This window comes from Odocoileus virginianus, chromosome 21, assembly GCF_023699985.2.
Source record: "Odocoileus virginianus isolate 20LAN1187 ecotype Illinois chromosome 21, Ovbor_1.2, whole genome shotgun sequence".
In the NCBI taxonomy this organism is placed as follows: Eukaryota; Metazoa; Chordata; class Mammalia; order Artiodactyla; family Cervidae; genus Odocoileus; species Odocoileus virginianus.
In genome coordinates, this window is record NC_069694.1 from 38,327,172 (window position 1) to 38,344,830 (window position 17,659).

Here is a 17,659-nt window from a genome sequence, read left to right on the forward strand (position 1 = left end):
TGAGCCCCCCAAAATAAAGTCTGTCACTGTTTACACGGTTTTCCCATCTATTTGCCATGAAGTGATGGGACCAGATGCCATGATCTTAGTCTTCTGAATACTGAGTTTTAAGCCAACTTTTTCACTCTCCTCTTTCACTTTCATCAAGAGGCTCTTTAGTTCTTCTTTGCTTTCTGCCATCAGAGTTATGTCATCTGCATATCTGAGGTTATTGATATTTCTCCCAGAAATCTTGATTCCAGCTTGTGCTTCATGCAGCCCAGCATTTCACAAGTTAAACAAGCATATAAGTTAGTTAAGCAGGGTGACAATATACAGCCTTGATGTACTCCTTTCCCTATCTGGAAGCAATCTGTTGTTCCACGTCCAATTCTAATTGTTGCCTCTTATGTGCATACAGATTTCTCAGGAGGCAGGTAAGGTGGTCTGGTATTCTCATCTCTTGAAGAATTTTCTGCAGTTTGTTGTGATCCACACAGTCAAAGGCTTTGGCATAGTCAATAAAGCAGAAGTGGATGTTTTTCTGGAACTTTCTTGCTTTATCAATGATTCAGCAGATATTGGCAATTTGATCTCTGGTTCCTCCACCTTTTCCAAATCCAGCTTGAATATCTGGAAGTTCATGGCTCACAAACTGTTGAAGCCTTGCTTGGAGAATTTTGAACATTACTTTGCTAGCACGTGAGATGAGTGTAATTGTGCGGTAATTTGAATGTCCTTTGGCATTGCAATAAAAACTGACTTTTTCCAGCCCTGTGGCCACTGCTGAGTTTTCCAAATTCGCTGGCATACTGAGTGCAGCACTTTCACAGCATCATCTTTCAGGATTTGAAATAACTCAGCTGGAATTCCCTCACCTCCGCTAGCTTTGTTTGCAGTGATGCTTCCTAAGGCCCACTTGACTTCACATTCCAGGATGTCTGGCTCTAGGTGAGTGATCATACCATCATGGTTTTCTGGGTCATGAAGATCTTTTTTGTATAGTTCTTCTGTGCATTCTTGCCACCTCTTCCTAATATCTTCTGCTTCTGTTAGGTCCATACCATTTCTGTCCTTTATTGTGCCCATCTTTCATGAAATGTTCCCTTGGTATCACTAGTTTTCTTGACAAGATCTCTAGTTTTTCCCATGCTATTGTTTCCCTTTGTTTCTTTGCACTGATCACTGAGGAAGGCTTTCTTATCTCTCCTTGCTAGTCTTTGGAACTCTGCATTCAAATGGGTATATCTCTCCTTTTCTCCTTTGCCTTTTGCTACTTTTCTCAGCTCTTTGTAAGGCCTCCTCAGACAATCATTTTGCCTTTTTGCATTTCTTTTTCTTGGGGATGGTATTAATCTCTACCTGCTGTACAATGTTATGAACATCTGTCCATAGTTCTTCAGGCATTCTGTCTATCAGATCGAATCCCTTGAATCTATTTGTCACTTCCACTGTATAATCATAAGGGATTTGATTTAGGTGATACCTGAATGGTCTAGTGGTTTTCCCTACTCTCTTCAATTTAAGCCTGAATTTTTCAATAAGGTGTTCATGGTCTGAGCCATAGTCAGCTCCCAGTCTTCTTTTTGCTGACTGTATAGAACTTCTCCACCCTTGGCTGCAAAGAATATAATCAGTCTGATTTTGATGTTTATCATCTGGTGATGTCCATGTGTAGAGTCTTCTCTTGTGTTGTTGGAAGAGGGTGTTTGCTATGACCAGTGCATTCTCTTGGCAAAACTCTATTAGCCTTTGCCCTGATTCATTTTTTATTCCAAGGCCAAATTTGCCTGTTACTCCAGGTGTTTCTTGACTTCCTACTTTTGCATTCCAGTCCCCTCTAATGAAAAGGACATCTTTTTTGGGTGTTAGTTCTAGAAGGTCTTGTAGGTCTTCATAGAACCATTCAACTTCAGATCCTTCAGCATTACTGACTGGGACATAGACTTGGATTACTGTGATATTGAATGGTTTGCCTTGGAAATGAACAGAGATCCTTCTGTTGTTTTTGAGATTGCTCCTAAGTACTGCATTTTGGACTCTTGTTGACTATGATGGCTACTCCATTTCTTCTAAGGGATTCCTGCCCACAGTAGTAGGCATAATGGTCATCTGAGTAAAATTCACCCATTCCAGTCCACTTTAGTTCACTGATTCCTAAAATGTCAATGGTCACTCTTGCCATCTCCTGTTTGACCACTTCCAATTTGCCTTGATTCATGGACCTAACATTCTAGGTTCCTATGCAATATTGTTCTTTACTGCATCAGACTTTATTTCCATCACCAGTCACATCAACAACTGGGCTTTGTTTTTGCTTTGGCTTCATTTCTTCATTCTTTCTGGTGTTATTTCTCCAGTCTTCTCCAGTAGCATGTTCGGCACATACCGACCTGGGGAGTTCATCTTTTATGTCATATCTTTTTGCCTTTTCATACTGTTCATAGGGTTCTAAAGGCAAGAATACTGAAGTGGTTTGCCAGTGCCTTCTCCATTTTCAGTTTGGTTCATTTTCAGTGTTTTAGAGGGAAAAGCAAATCATAAGTTTAGCTTGGCTGAGTACTAGCCATAAACATTGACCAAGTTATCACATTTTTCAGAGCTCCAGGAAACGAGGCGTGTCTTGAAGGAGTGTTTTAAAGATAATGTAATTAATATGTACCTTGTAATAGGTCGTTACTAGGGTAATTCTATTTATTGCTAATCACTTTTTGGAGTGTAATACTTCTTATTTTTCAACTGAATGCCTACAGACATAGTTTAAGTTCATACAAATCTTCCAGGTACAAACTGTTTACTCTCCAAGGTTTCCCCTCCCCGTCCTCTGTCCTCAGGGAAGGCTCACTAGCTGGATTAGTTGAAGGACTCTCTTGCCCTCTGGTTGGGATTTGGCCAAGTGGGGATCATAAGCAGAAGAAAGGCAGAGTCAGGTTGAGGGTTTATTCCCCAGGTGCCTCCCTGTGGGTCCTGCTACCAAAGGTCAGAGCTACAGTCCAGGAAGCTCCTCTGTGTAGCCCCCCCCCCCTTTCTTGGTTCCATAAACATCTCTTCCCCCCACTAACTGCCGGGTACTAGACCACTTCTTGTTTGCTGTTAAAAAAAAAAAATGCTGTCCACAACTTTATAATCTATTGAAGTCTTCTCAGTAATTCAGCTTGGAAATAGAATCTGTTTCCTGCTAGTGTGTGTGTGTGCATGCTAACTTGATTCAGCAGCCTCTGACTCTTTGTGACCCCCATGGACTGTGGCTCTCCATGGGATTCTCCAGGCAAGAATACTGGAGTGGGTTGCCATGCCCTCCTCTAGGGGATCTTCTGATCCAGGGATCAAACCCACGTCTCTTATGTCTCCTGCATTGGTAGCCGGGTTCTTTACCATTAGTGCCACCTGGGAAGCCTGTTTCCTGCTAGAGCTAGAAACAATACAAGGGTTATTACACTTCCACCATTATTGCTACCAGATTTCATTAGATTTTGTTTAATGTGTGTGTTTAGTTATAGTTATCAATCAGGTTCTTCCATGAGGCTTTCCATCATAGCTAACAGAAACATGTGTTATGAAGGAGGTTTGGCTGGACAGAAGCTTTGGTTTTAAACAACTGGCTTCTGGTCATGATTCTGTATTTCTGAGCTCTGTAGTGTATCCCAGACTTCTGTCTAAGCCTCAGTTCTTTGATCTGTGAAATAGGGATAATAGTTCCTATCTCATGGGATGGTTAGAATACATGTAACTGTTTGATTAATGTCAAGTGTTATATTACTATTATTATGCCAAAAATAAGAAAAGAATATCCAGCTGATCATGAATGAGCAGCTGAGCTGTCAAGTCTGCCTTCAATACTGTAACATTTCAGGCCAAGTTGGAGGTACTTAAAGTCAGAACTTGTGTGAACCCAGTGTGAACGGGAAACAAAGTGGCTAGGTGCTGGAAGAACAGTCAGCACCCTCTGACTACAGAAAAAGTCTTGCAGGAAGCCTGGCTCCACTTCAGTTTTTTTCTCCAACACTGACTGTGCATCAGCCTGCCAGGAAAGACTTTTTAAAACAAACCTGTAGGCTGTGTTACAGAGCTTTAGAATTTTCACAAAGCTACTCACGTGCTTCTGATATTCAGCCTGGGCTCTCAGCCTTACCCTAAGGGGCAAGGTATTACCCTGGGTAGAGGTCACCCCTACTATACCCTGTGAACCTCCTATGCTCCATAGCCACACAGGGACCAGTCATATCAGTCTTCAAAGAAAGCAAACACTTAGACAGTTTTAGGGCTAGGATGCTAGCATTTACCCTAGGATTACCAGCCATAGATTATAAGTGGGAGTTGTTTCTTCAACTCAGATATAGAATCCTAGTGCCAGATATTAATAAACTCAGTATTCTCTGGTGGGGGAGAGGGGAATCTCAGCCTACTGACTTCTTCTTTTGAATGTGTTTTTTCAGTTAGGCCAAGAAGTAGAAAGTCAGTTTAGCTAGTGGAAGCAATCTATTGCAGATGTTCCAATTTATCAAGAGTATCTTATCTAAAGGGCTATATGTAAGTCTTCACTGAGTTTTACCCTTCTAAAGGGTTTATTAGTTTGGGAAACAGAATGGCCACAGCAGTTGCTGTTTGTGAAGCCTTCCACTCCAGCTCTTCCTGCCCTAGCTGACCCGGGCATGGACAGGTCTGTGGATAGCATGTTACCGCCACCTCGTGGCGAATGTGGCACTTTAACCTTGTGACAGGAATAAAAATCTCCAGAAGAGAATTGGGCTTCCCTGGGGCTCAGCTGGTAAAGAATCCCCCTGCAATGTGGGAGACCTGGGTTTGATCCCTGGGTTGGGAAGATCCCCTGGAGGAGAGAAATGCTACCCACTCCAGTATTCTGGCCTAGAGCTTTCCATGGACTATATGGGGTCGCAAAGAGTTGGACACGACTGAATGACTTTCACTTCATTTCACTTCACTTTTTAGGAGAGAATTGGGAGAGCTGGATTAGCAACATCATTTCGAAAACAATGTTGAATCCCCTATTACCTTCCAATAAATAAATAAATAAAAAAAACCCACCCAATATATCCCTTTGACAAATTTGGATATTCTATAACTAGCTGTTTTTTTTTTTTTTTTTTTAGAAAAAACAGCTATAATCATTTCCCCTCTTTTCTCTATTCATACACTATAGTAATTTTTCCTTAATGAAAAAAAATCAGAAATAAACTATCACCCTAACTTCTTAATATTTGTGAGATATCTAATGTGGGTATACCAATGACAGACAATGCTCTTTCAACCTTTTTAATGAACCCTTAAAAATCAAATGCATAGCACTTCTGATGAATGAAATGTCTCTTCTCAGAGCCAGGAGAGCAGTTGAGAAGCACTTGGTTTTGAGCCCTAACAGAGATGAATTTCACCTTCAGAGAGATCACTTGATAGGAATTGATAGCAATTAGATTTACAAGCTGGAAAAAGTCAATGTATCACCTCCTCTTTTCTGTTTTGTTGGTTGGTGATCTGATGTAAGCTCGCCCACCCTGAATTTCCCCAAGGAACTCAGAAAACATTTCTCATTTTTTTATCTCTCTTACTCAGATGAGGGACTAGAAGTGTGAGAAAAAAATCGCTCATGCATTCAAGTCTGAGTTTTGTGCGCTGTCAGCATCCTCAGGCTGATGATGCCACTCGTCTCTCAGTTCTTCTCAACACGGTACCAGTTGTGTCCCCGGCTCTCTGTGTGATCCTGGGGAACTTCGCATGTCAGCTGCATTTCAGTTGGACACCCTAGAAGAATTTTTTCCAGGTAATTATATTGGGGGTGAGGTGGGAAGTCTGGAATCCAGAACAGAATCACTGTGAGATCCTTGGGCTGATTTTTTTATTACTTATTTAAAAATTCATTTGCTCACTTTATCTTCTAAATTCCACATATAAGTGGTAACATACAGTACTTTTCCTTCTCTGCCTGACTGTTTCACTTGGCATAATACCCTCTAGGTCCACCATGTCACTGCAGTATCTTTTGGCTGTTTGAAATGGATAGGCCCTAGGAGCAGGCTAGGGAACTGGATTGCAGGGCTGGCGCTCAGCTCTCCTCTCCCAGCAGCGACCAGCACGTCCAGAGCCTGTGCGCGGTACTTTGCGCTGAGCAAAGTACTCTTCCGGGTTTGCCAAAACAACAACAACAATTCTAGCATGTTCACCGTGTTCCAGATGTTGTGCGTGATCACATTCCATCCTAAAGATTTCTGAGGCTGAGAGTTTTATTGTGTACAATGAACAGATAACAAGACTGAAGCCTCGGCAGGAAAGTAAACTGACCCGGAATCACACAGGGAGTACTGAAGCTGAAACATAAGCCTGTCTGCCTGACTCCAAAACCAGGCTCAAAATCATTTGGTTTTACAATCTCTCTGCTGCATAAATTAGCACCTAAGAAATCTTCTTTTATAGAAAGCCACTTGCTTGTAAACCAAGAATATGCTGTCCCTGTGCACTACCCTATAAGAAACAAGTAACTTGGTGCTGAGGAGGTACGGTACACACCCAATAAATGTTTGTTGAATTAATGAATAATTAGTTTATAATTGCATATCTTGCAGTGTGATATAGCTGAGAACTTCAGCTGCATACTAATAATTTTACAGCTCCAGATTTTATAATTCTTCCTTAATGACAATAAAGACTACTCTTAGGACAGAGATCAGAAGCCATGTAGGAAATAAATTATAGACAGCCAAAGTGAATATGCTTAATCTGTGAGATACATTTCTTTTTTCCATCTTTCCTCTCTTCACAAATTTTCACTTTTATTGTCATTTTCTGAAAGCCGAAAAGAAATGTGTAATGTCATTACAATTATAGATATTAATAGCATGATACAATTCAACAAATCATTTTATTTAGTGAACTCAATTAACATATATTATTTTTCAGAGGCAAATACTAGCTAGAGATGTCAGGCTGAGAAACAAATCTAGGGGTGACCAAGTTTGGAGAAATACTGCAGTCTAAAGCTGCCAGTGATTGGAGAGAATTTCAGCATGTGGTAAACATGGCATGGAGGGATGTGGCTACACATGGGCTCAGATTAAGTAGAAAGTTTGTAAGGTCAGGATGCAGCTAGCAATCTAGGGGTGAGAGGTTGAGTTGTCTTGACTCCTACTGAGAATAGTTCAGATTTGGTTAAGTGGAGGAATAGGGAAAAAAAATAATTGTAATTGGAAAACAAAGCCACAATGATTCAAAATTCCAGATATTTCCTTTGTAAAAACTTTGATGATTTCATCTCATCACATGCGTTCTTTTCCCCAGAAAGGAACTCATGACATAATGGGACCATTATGGGCCTCCATTCAGGAAATTTAATGACATAGCAGGCATAAAGTTTATTATTTTTGGAGCACTTTCTGTGTATACCACAATGAAAGCATTGTCTACTCATTATTGTAAAACATCTTTTAATTGTGATAAAGTACATATAGCAAAATTTACTACCTTAACCACTTTGAAGTATTCAATTTAGTGGCATTAAGTAGTTCACATCATGCAACCATCACCATGATAGCTTACGGTGAAGGGTGTTGGATTCGTAATCTCCAAGGAAGAAGATTTAGCTTCGGGACCAGGGACCAGACTTGATCACTCAAGAGCTTTTGTGTAGCAGACTTATTAAAGTGAAAAAAAGACAGAGAAAGATTCTGACATAGACATCAGAAGGGGGATGGAGAGTGCCCTCCTTGCTAGTCTTTAGCAAGCTGTTTTATGTCTATTAGAACGTTATTGATCAGATAAGAGAGACACCTCAAGGCTAAGGGAGTTTCACCAGGCCCCTCTCCCAGAAAATGCATTTTTGAGATAGGATGGCAGGAGGTGTGTTATCCCCCAGCCATAAAACAGTTGATATGAATAACTGGTTTGTTGAGCTACTATCGGTCAAAAGTTAGTCTTAGGTGGAACCATTTTGAAGAAAGGCAAGTTCCAAAGCAAAAACATAGTTTCATTAACATAGCTTAAGAAAAATATTTCCATAAGAAAAATCAATTGGTTAGCTCAAGATTTGAGAAAATTTAAGTTCAGGTGGAGCCAGGTGTTGTCATGGCAACACAGAATTTTAAGAGAAAAAAATCTGACACTTGTAGTTTGCTTCCTCCTGCCACTTAGTTCAGTTCAGTAGCTCAGTCGTGTCTGACTCTTTGTGACCTCATGGACTGCAGCATGCCAGGCCTCCCTATCCATCACCAACTCCTGGAGTTTACTCAAACTCATGTCCATTGAGTTGATGATGTCATCCAACCATCTCATCCTCTGTCATCCCCTTCTCCTTCTGCCCCCAATCCCTCCCAGCAGCAGGGTCTTTCCAAATGAGTCAGTAGCCAAAGAATTGGATTTTCAGCTTCAGCATCAGTCCTTCCAATGAACACCCAGGACTGATCTCCTTTAGGATGGACTGGTTGGATCTCCTTGATGTCCAAGGGACTCTCAAGAGTCTTCTCCAACACCACAGTTCAAAAGCATCAATTCTTCAGTGCTCAGCTTTCTTTATACTCCAACTCTCACATCCATACATGACTACTGGAAAAACCATAGCCTTGACTAGACAGACCTTTGTTGGCAAAGTAATGTCTCTGCATTTAATATGCTGTCTAGATTGGTCATAGCTTTTCTTCCAAGGAGCGTCTTTTAATTTCATGGCTGCAATCACCATCTGCAGTGATTTTGGAGCCCTAAAAAATAGTCTGTTACTGTTTATACAGTTTCCCCATCTATTTACCATGAAGTGATGGGACCGGATGCCATGATCTTAGTTTTCTGAATGTTGAGTTTTAAGTCAAGCTTTTCCCTCTCCTCTTTCACTTTCATCAAGAGGCTTTTTAGTTCCTTTTCACTTTCTGCCATCAGGGTGGTGTCATCTGCATATCTGAGGTTATTGATATTTCTCCTGGCAATCTTGATTCCAGCTTGTGCTTCTTCCAGCCCAGCAATTTGCATGATGTACTCTGCATATAAGTTAAATAAGCAGGGTGACAATATACAGCCTTGACATACTCCTTTTCCTATCTGGAACCAGTCTATTGTTCCATGTCCAGTTCTAACTGTTGCTTCTTGACCTACATATAGATTTCTCAGAAGGCAGGTAAGGTGGCCTGGTATTCCCATCTGTTGAAGAATTTTCCACAGTTTATTGTGATCCACACAGTTGAAGACTTTGGCATAGTCAATAAGCAGAAGTAGATGTTTTTCTGGAAATCCCTTGTTTTTTCGATGATCCAGTGGATGTTGGCAATTTGATCTCTGGTTCCTCTGCTTAAGGGATAGATAAAAAATATCTGACACTTGCTGCCTATTTCCTCTGTTTGGAGACCCTTGGCCTTCCTGCCTGTTATCCTCTCACACAAACCATGTCCAGAACTCTTTTCAGCCGGATCTTTTTCTTGAAAGCCAGGCTTTCTGTCATCAGAGTTTTGAAAACAGAAATGCAGTTTTTACTACCATAATATAAAAATGGTGAGTTAGTACATATGGCTTATGAAACAATGTTTAATTAGTAGTGGCTTACAATGTGGGCGAAACAAGGCTATACTATGCTCTAAGCTTCTTTGTGGATACTTTTAAAATGACTAGCTCCACAGCTAATCTCAGATAATGGCCTAATGCAGTAAATAGTATTTTTCTTGTTTCATAGATGAGGACACTGAGGTTCAGGGTGATAAGAACATAACCCATAACACAGTAAATGATGAAGTTGGAATGTGAACCCAGGAGTTGAATCCAAATTTTCTTGAACCCGGAGAGCTTATCTTTTTCTCTGCACCATCCTATCAAGTACTTCCTTTGTTATTGCTGTTCAGTCGCTCAGTTGTGTCTGACTTTTTGCAACCCTGTGGACTGCAGCACACCAGGATTCCTTGCCCTTCACCATCTCCCAGAGCTTGCTCAAACTCATGTCCATTGAGTCAGTGATGCCATCCAACCATCTGATCCTCTGTTGTCCCCTTTTCCTGCCTTCAATCTTTCCCAGCTTCAGGGTCTTTTCCAATGAGTTGGCTCTTCCCATCAGGTGTCCAGAGTATTGGAGCTTCAGCTTCAGCATCAGTCCTTCCAATGAATATTCAGGATTGATTTCCTTTAGGATAGACTGGTTGGATCTCCTTGCAGTCCAAGGAACTCTCAAGAGTCTTCTCTGACACCACAGTTCAAAAGCATCAACTCTTTGCACTCAGCCTTCTTTATGGTCCAACTCTCACATCCATATAAGACTACTGGAAAAATCATAGCTTTGACTATACAGACCTTATTAAAATAATCTTTCAGATACTTATAAAATCATAAACCTCAGCATTTATTGTTCTTGATCACCTTATCTTTTCATAGCATTTAAAAAATTTTATATTTGTATGTCTGTGGGTCATATACACATACATATACCCATCTCCCAGCACACATAATTGATCATTATTTATGCATTGGAGCAGAACCTAAGGCAAATTCTGGCTTCTGTTGTTTCCGTGAGTCACTTCAATTCAGAGATCCAGTGGCCTGCTGTTTAGATGTGAGTACCTTGTAACTTTCAAGCTTTCTCATTGAGATATGTATCCTGAATGTGCTTGTCTTCCTTCACTGCACGTGGACCTGTCCATGTAACTGCAGCCAGGTCAGAAAAAGCAGAAGAACCTCAAGGTAGAAATAAATACAGATTTTTCATGTCTTACTTTATAATACTTTTCTTTGGCTGCTAATGATCTAGTGGTTTTCCCTACTTTCTTCAATTTAAGTATGAATTTGGCAATAAGGACTTCATGATGTGAGCCATAGTCAGCTCCCAGTCAGTTTTTGCTGACTGTATAGAGCTTCTCCATCTTTGACTGCAAAGAGTATGATCAATCTGATTTCGGTGTTTACCATCTGGTGATGTCCATGTGTAGAGTCTTCTCTTGTGTTGTTGGAAGAGAGTGTTTGCTATGACCGGTGCGTTCTCTTGGCAAAACTCTATTAGCCTTTGCCCTGCTTCATTCCGTACGCCAAGGCCAAATTTGCCTGTTACTCCAGGTGTTTCTTGACTTCCTGCTTTTGCAGTCCAGTCCCCTCTAATGAAAAGGACATCTTTTTTGGGTGTTAGCTCTAAAATGTCTTGTAGGTCTTCATAGAACCATTCAATGTCAGCTTCTTCAGCATTACTGGTTGGGGCATGGGTTTAGATTACCATGATATTGACTGGTTTGTTTTGGAAACAAACAAGATCATTCTGTCGTTTTTGAGATTCCATCCAAGTACTGCATTTCGGACTCTATTGTTGACCATGATGGCTACTCCATTTCTTTTAATGGATTCCTGCCCACAGCAGTAGATATAATGGTCATCTGAGTTAAATTCACCCATTCCTGTCCATTTTAGTTCACTGATTCCTAGAATGTCAACGTTCACTCTTGCCCTCTCCTATTTGACCACTTCCAATTTGCCTTGATTTAAGGGACTAGATCTGATAGACAGAGTGCCTGATGAACTATGGATGGAGGTTTGTGACATTGTACAGGAGACAGGGATCAAGACCATCCCCATGGAAAAGAAATGCAAAAAAGCAAAATGGCTATCTGAGGAAGCCTTACAAATAGCTGTGAAAAGAAGAGAAGTGAAAAGCAAAAGAGAAAAGGAAAGATATTCCCATTTGAATGCAGAGTTCCAAAGAATAGTAAGGAGAGATAAAAAGGCCTTCCTCAGTGATCAATGCAAAGAAATAGAGGAAAACAACAGGAAGGGAAAGACTAGAGATCTCTTCAAAAAAATTAGAGATACCAAGGGAACATTTCATGGAAAGATGGGCTCGATAAAAGACAGAAATGGTATGGACCTCACAGAAGCAGAAGATATTAAGAGGTGGCAAGAATACTCAGAAGAACTGTATAAAAAAAAGATCTTCACGACCCAGATAATCACAATGGTGTGATCAATCACCTACAGCCAGACATCCTGGAATGTGAAGTCAAGTGGGCCTTACTATGAACAAAGTTAGTGGAGGTGATGGAATTCCAGTTGAGCTATTTCAAATCCTGAAAGATGATGCTGTGAAGGTGCTGCACTCAATATGCCAGCAAATTTGGAAAACTCAGCAGTGGCCACAGGACTGGAAAAGGTCAGTTTTCATTCCAATCCCAAAGAAAGGCAATGCCCAAAATGCTCAAGTTGCTGCACAATTGCACTCATCTCACACACTAGTAAAGTAATGCTCAAAATTCTCCAAGTCAGGCTTCAGCAATACGTGAACCATGAACTTCCAGATGTTCAAGCTGGTTTTAGAAAAGGCAGAGGAACCAGAGATCAAATTGCCAATATCTGCTGGATCACGGAAAAAGCAAGAGAGTTCCAGAAAAACATCTATTTCTGCTTTATTGACTATGCCAAAGACTGGGTGGATCACAATAAACTGTGGAAAATGCTGAAAGAGATGGGAATACCAGACCACCTGACCTGCCTCTTGAGAAATCTGTATGTAGGTCAAGAAGCAACAGTTAGAACTGGACATGGAACAACAGACTGGTTCCAGATAGGAAAAAGAGTACGTCAAGGCTGTATATTGTCACCCTGCTTATTTAACTTATATGCAGAGTACATCATGCAAATTGCTGGGCTGGATGAAGCACAAGCTGGAATCAAGGTTGCTGGGAGAAATATCAATAAACTCACATATGCAGATGACACCACTCTGATGGCAGAAAGTGAAGAACTAAAGGGCCTCTTGATGAAAGTGAAAGAGGAGAGTGAAAAGTTTGGCTTAAAGTTTAACATTCAGAAAACTAAGATCATGGCATCTGGTCCCATCACTTCATGGCAAATAGATGGGGAAACAGTGTCAGACTTTATTTTTTTGGGCTCCAAAATCACTGTAGATGGTGACTGCAGCCATGAAATTAAAAGACACTTACTCCTTGGAAGGAAAGTTATAACCAACCTAGATAGCATATTAAAAAACAGAGGCATTACTTTGTCAACAAGGTCTGTCTAGTCAAGGCTATGGTTTTTCCAGTGATCATGTGTGGATGTGAGAGTTGGACTGTGAAGAATGCTGAGCGCTGAAAAATTGATGCTTTTGAACTGTGGTGTTGGAGACAACTCTTGAGAGTCCCTTGGACTGCAAGGAGATGCAACCAGTCCATCCTAAAGGAGATCAGTCCTGGGTGTTCATTGGAAGGACTGATGCTGAAGCTGAAACTCCAGTACTTTGGCCACCTCATGTGAAGAGTTGACTCATTGGAAAAGACCCTGATACTGGGAGGGATTGGGGGCAGGAGGAGAAGGGGATGACAGAGGATGAGATGGCTGGATGGCATCACTGGCTTGATGGACATGAGTTTGAGTAAACTCTGGGAGTTGGTGATGGACAGGGAGTCCTGGCGTGCTGCGATTCATGGCATCACAAAGAGTCGGAAATGACTGATCGACTGAACTGAACTGAACTTGGCTGCTAAGATTCTTTGTGACCCATGGACTGTAACCCGCCAGGCTCCTTTGTCCATGGGACTTCCCAGGCAAGAATATTGGAGTGGGTTTTCACTTCTTTCTCCAGGGGATCTTCCTGATCCAGAGATCAAACCAGCGTCTCCAGCTTCTCAGGCAGATTCTTTACTCTCTGAGCCACTGGGGAAGCCCCAAGACTATTACAGTAATTGCAAAACTAACAGTTCCTGCATTTAAGAACTGAAATGGGTGCTAACGCCTCTTCTTTGAACCTCCCCCTCTCCCAGCAATCATCATTCAAAAGAGCTTTGAAGGTGTTCTTCCATGTCAGATCAGCTGTGGAAATTTTCAAAATGGGTGCTCTTAAGTTTAAAAGCAGATTAAGAATCTTTGGAGCTTTCTTTGAACCAAACCAAACCAAACCAAATCTTTGGTTCAGAAGATTTGCCTAGAAATGAGAACTTATCTGCATTCTAATTACTTTTTTCTCTCTAGTTAAGAGAAATATGAAGGGAACATCTGAAGGCACCAAAGAAGTGAGTGATTGGAAGAGTACAATCACTGTTTATATAATTGTATGGTGTATGTGGAGAATACATATATATTCACCTGAAGATTTATTAGTCTGGACCCCCTCATTTGAATATTCTGTATCAGGAATACACAAATCTATAGGAAAGAAACATGTTGTATTCTTGTAAAAAATGGAAATAAAACAAGTTATTGTGATAATTTAGAATAGAGGTCATCTAAGAAAGTAACACTGATATATATTGTTACTTCACTTTTAGTTCAAATTGAAGCCCCCCCCCCTTCTTTGTTGGTTGAGAGCATTATATTAACACACAGCTCTTTCCTGAGTGATGCAAGTCAATTCCTCCCTGAATTTGTTCTCTGTGCAACACATGAGTTATTAATGATCCATATTAATCATTTTTTGGCCATAAAATCAGACACAAACTGAAAGCCACTATCTTTGCTCCTGAAACCTGAAACAAAATCAAAACATATGCCACAATATGTGACTTTTTGTTGGGTTACATTTTTATGTTACCAGGAAGACTAGTTACTAGCAAGGCTATTAATAAGATGTTTTTAATTTTATAAACACTTAAGTTAGAAAAATAATTTTAATTACATTTCTGCCTTTGTTTTAAAGATTTCTAGACAAGTGGTTCTCAGGTGTCACAAGGCATTAAAATCTCCTTGGGTTGGGGATTCTGCCTAAAATTCAAATATCTAAGTTCTCTTCCCAGGAATTTTGACTCAATAAGTCTAAGGGGTGGAACACAGGAAATTGCATGTTAAAAAACTTTTAATGGATGTGTAATATTCCATCAGCAAGGTGTCCACATCATTGGTGTGGAGCTCAATGAATTCTCACAAACTGAACTCATGCATGTTACCAGCACCCAGTTCCAGAAACAGAATCTCCTGGCACCAGAGCCTTCTTGTGCCCTGCCCCCTCTCCTGTCACAAGGATGACATTACCCACACTAGCACTCCAGAGGTTAGTTTTGTCTGTTTCTGGATTTTATGGAAACAGAGGATTGTACAGTTTATACTCTTTGATCCCACCTTCTCTCGTTCAATGTTATGTTTATGAGGTTCGTCAATATTGTCGTGTGTAATCAGATCATTCATTCTCACTGCCATGTGGTATTCCATTGTGTGACTACACCCCAATTTATGTATTCACTTGATTTTTGTTGGGCATTTGGGTCACTTCCCATTTGGGCTATTAAATTGGTACTGCTGTAAACACTGCTGCCTGAACAACCAGTAAAAGGGGAGCCCTATAATCAAGGTTCATAAAAGAAAGTCTCAGGACCTATAAGACTAGTGCCTTAAAGCTAAAGGGGAAAATAATAATGTCAGACTTGTTTTCTGAAAAGAAAGTGCTAAGAGCAAATAATAAGGCTTTTAATGTTTTAATGCTATGTCTTAAACAAGAATAGAGGGAGAGAACAGATAAAGAAAGCAAAATTACTTGACTCTTCTTATGTCTTTTCAATAAGGAAAACACTGGCAGGTAAACAATGGATAGTGCACATGGTTAAGACAGAGCTGAATCCCAATATAGGCTGGAAGATGGTGAGTTACTAAGTGGCAAAGTCAAATACTAGCAAATACATTCCTTTTTAAAAATTTTTTTAAATTTTTTAATTGAAGGATAATTGCTTTACAGAATTTTGTTGTTTTCTTCCAAACATCAACATGAATCAGCCACAGATATACATATGTCTGCTCCCTCCTGAACCCCCCCTTCCATCTCCCTCCCCATCCCACCCCTCTAGGTTGTTACAGAGCCCCTATTTGAGTTCCCATTGAGTTCCCATTGGCTATCTATTTTACATATGGTAATAGAAGTTTTCATGTTATTCTCTCCATACATCTCACCTTCTCCTTCCTCCCTTGCCAGTCATGTCCATAAATCTGTTCTCTATGTCTCCACTGCTGCCCTGAAAATTTCATCAGTATGATCTGTATAGATTCCATATATATGTGTTAGCATACAATATTTTTCTTTCCCTTTCTGACTTACTTCACTCTGTATAATAGGTTCCAGGTTCATCCACCTCATCAAAACTGACTCAGATGTGTTCCTTTTTATGGCTGAGTATTCCATTGTGTATATGTACCATAGCTTCTTTATCCATTCATCTGTCGATGGACATCTAGTTTGCTTCCATGTTCTAGCTATTGTAAATAGTGCTGCAATGAACACTGGGGTACATGTGTCTTTTTCAATTTTGGTTTCCTCAGGGTATATGCCTAGGAGTGGGATCGCTGGGTCATATGGTGGTTTAATCATAGTTTTTAAAGGAATCTCCATACTGTTTTCCATTGTAGCTGTATCAATTTACATTCCCACCAACAGTGCAAGAGGGTTCCCTTTTCTCCACACCCTCTCCAGCATTTACTGTTTGTAGACTTTTTGATGATAGCCTTTCTGACTGGTGTGGGATTATATCTCATTGTAGTTTCAATTTGCATTTCTCTAATAGTGAGTAATGTTGAGCATCTTTTCATGTTTGTTAGCCATCTGTATGTTTTCTTTGGAGAAATGTCTGTTTAGGTCTTTTTCCCACTTTTTATTACATTGATTGTTTTTCTGGTATTGAGTCATATGAACTGCTTGTAAGTTTTTGAAATGAATCCTGTGTCAGTTGTTTCACTTGCTATTATTTTCTCCAATTTGGAGGGTTGTCTTTTCACCTTGTTTACAGTTTCCTTTGCTGTGCAAAAGCTTTTAAGTTTTATTAGGTCCCACTTGTTTATTTTTGTTTTTATTTCCATTACTCTAGAAGGTGGGTCATAGAAGATCTTGTTTTGATTTATGTCATTGAGTATTCTGCCCATGTTTTCCTCTAACAGTTTTATAGTTTTATATCTTACATGTAGGTCTTCAATCCATTTTGAGTTAATCTTTGTATATGGTGTTAGCAAGTGTTCTAATCTCATTCTTTTACATGTAGCTGTCCAGTTTTCCCAGCACCACTTATTGAAGAGGCTATCTTTGACCTGTTGTATATTCTTACCTCCTTTGTCAAAAATAAGGTACCCATAGGTGCATGGGTTTATTTCTGGGCTTTCTACCTTGTTCCATTGACCTACATTTCTGTCTTTGTGCCAGTACCATACTGTCTTGATGACGGTAGCTTTGTAGTATAGTCTGAAGTCAGGAAGGTTGATTCCTACAGCTCCATTCTTCTTTCTCAAGACTGCTTTGGTTATTTGGGGTCTTTTGTGTTTTAGCAAATACATTCTTATCAAAAGGACTTGTACTAGTGATTCTTACAGCCTAAGCAGAGTTCAGACCCCTGGCCTGGCAGCAACTCAGTGTCCACTAGTCATGGGTAAAAGCCCTGGATTCAGGCTTCTGACAGACAATGGTTTAACACCTTTGCTGTTACCTCACAGTGAGTGGGGAGTGTGGGCATGGCTTAACCTGAGTCGGATCTCCAGACCAGGGTCTCATGAGGCTGCAACCCAGGGGCCAGCTGGGGCTGGGCTTTCATCTGCAGCTTGGGGTCCTCAAGTTCTTGTGGCTGCTGGCTGACTTACTTCCTGGCAGCTGTAGACCTTATGACTGCTTGTTTCTTTAAGGCCAGCAGGTGTGCTGTCTGTCCTTGCGTGTGCCTGCTTAGTCGCTCAGTTGTGTCCAACTCTTTTTGACCCCATGGACTGTAGCCTGCCAGGCTCCTCTGTCCACGGGGATTCTCCAGGCAAGAATACCAGAGTGGGTTGC

The 17,659-nt window shown here is 40.6% G+C and overlaps 1 protein-coding gene across 1 annotated transcript in view; it reads left to right on the forward strand.

Moving 5' to 3' along the window:
• Positions 1–17,659, forward strand: part of C21H4orf17 (chromosome 21 C4orf17 homolog) — a 92,841-nt gene that overhangs the window by 47,886 nt on the left and 27,296 nt on the right. The window contains exon 2 of the mRNA XM_070452172.1: positions 5,551–5,758. The gene's annotated coding sequence lies outside the window, so the exon portion shown is untranslated. The remainder of the gene's footprint in view (positions 1–5,550; positions 5,759–17,659) is intronic.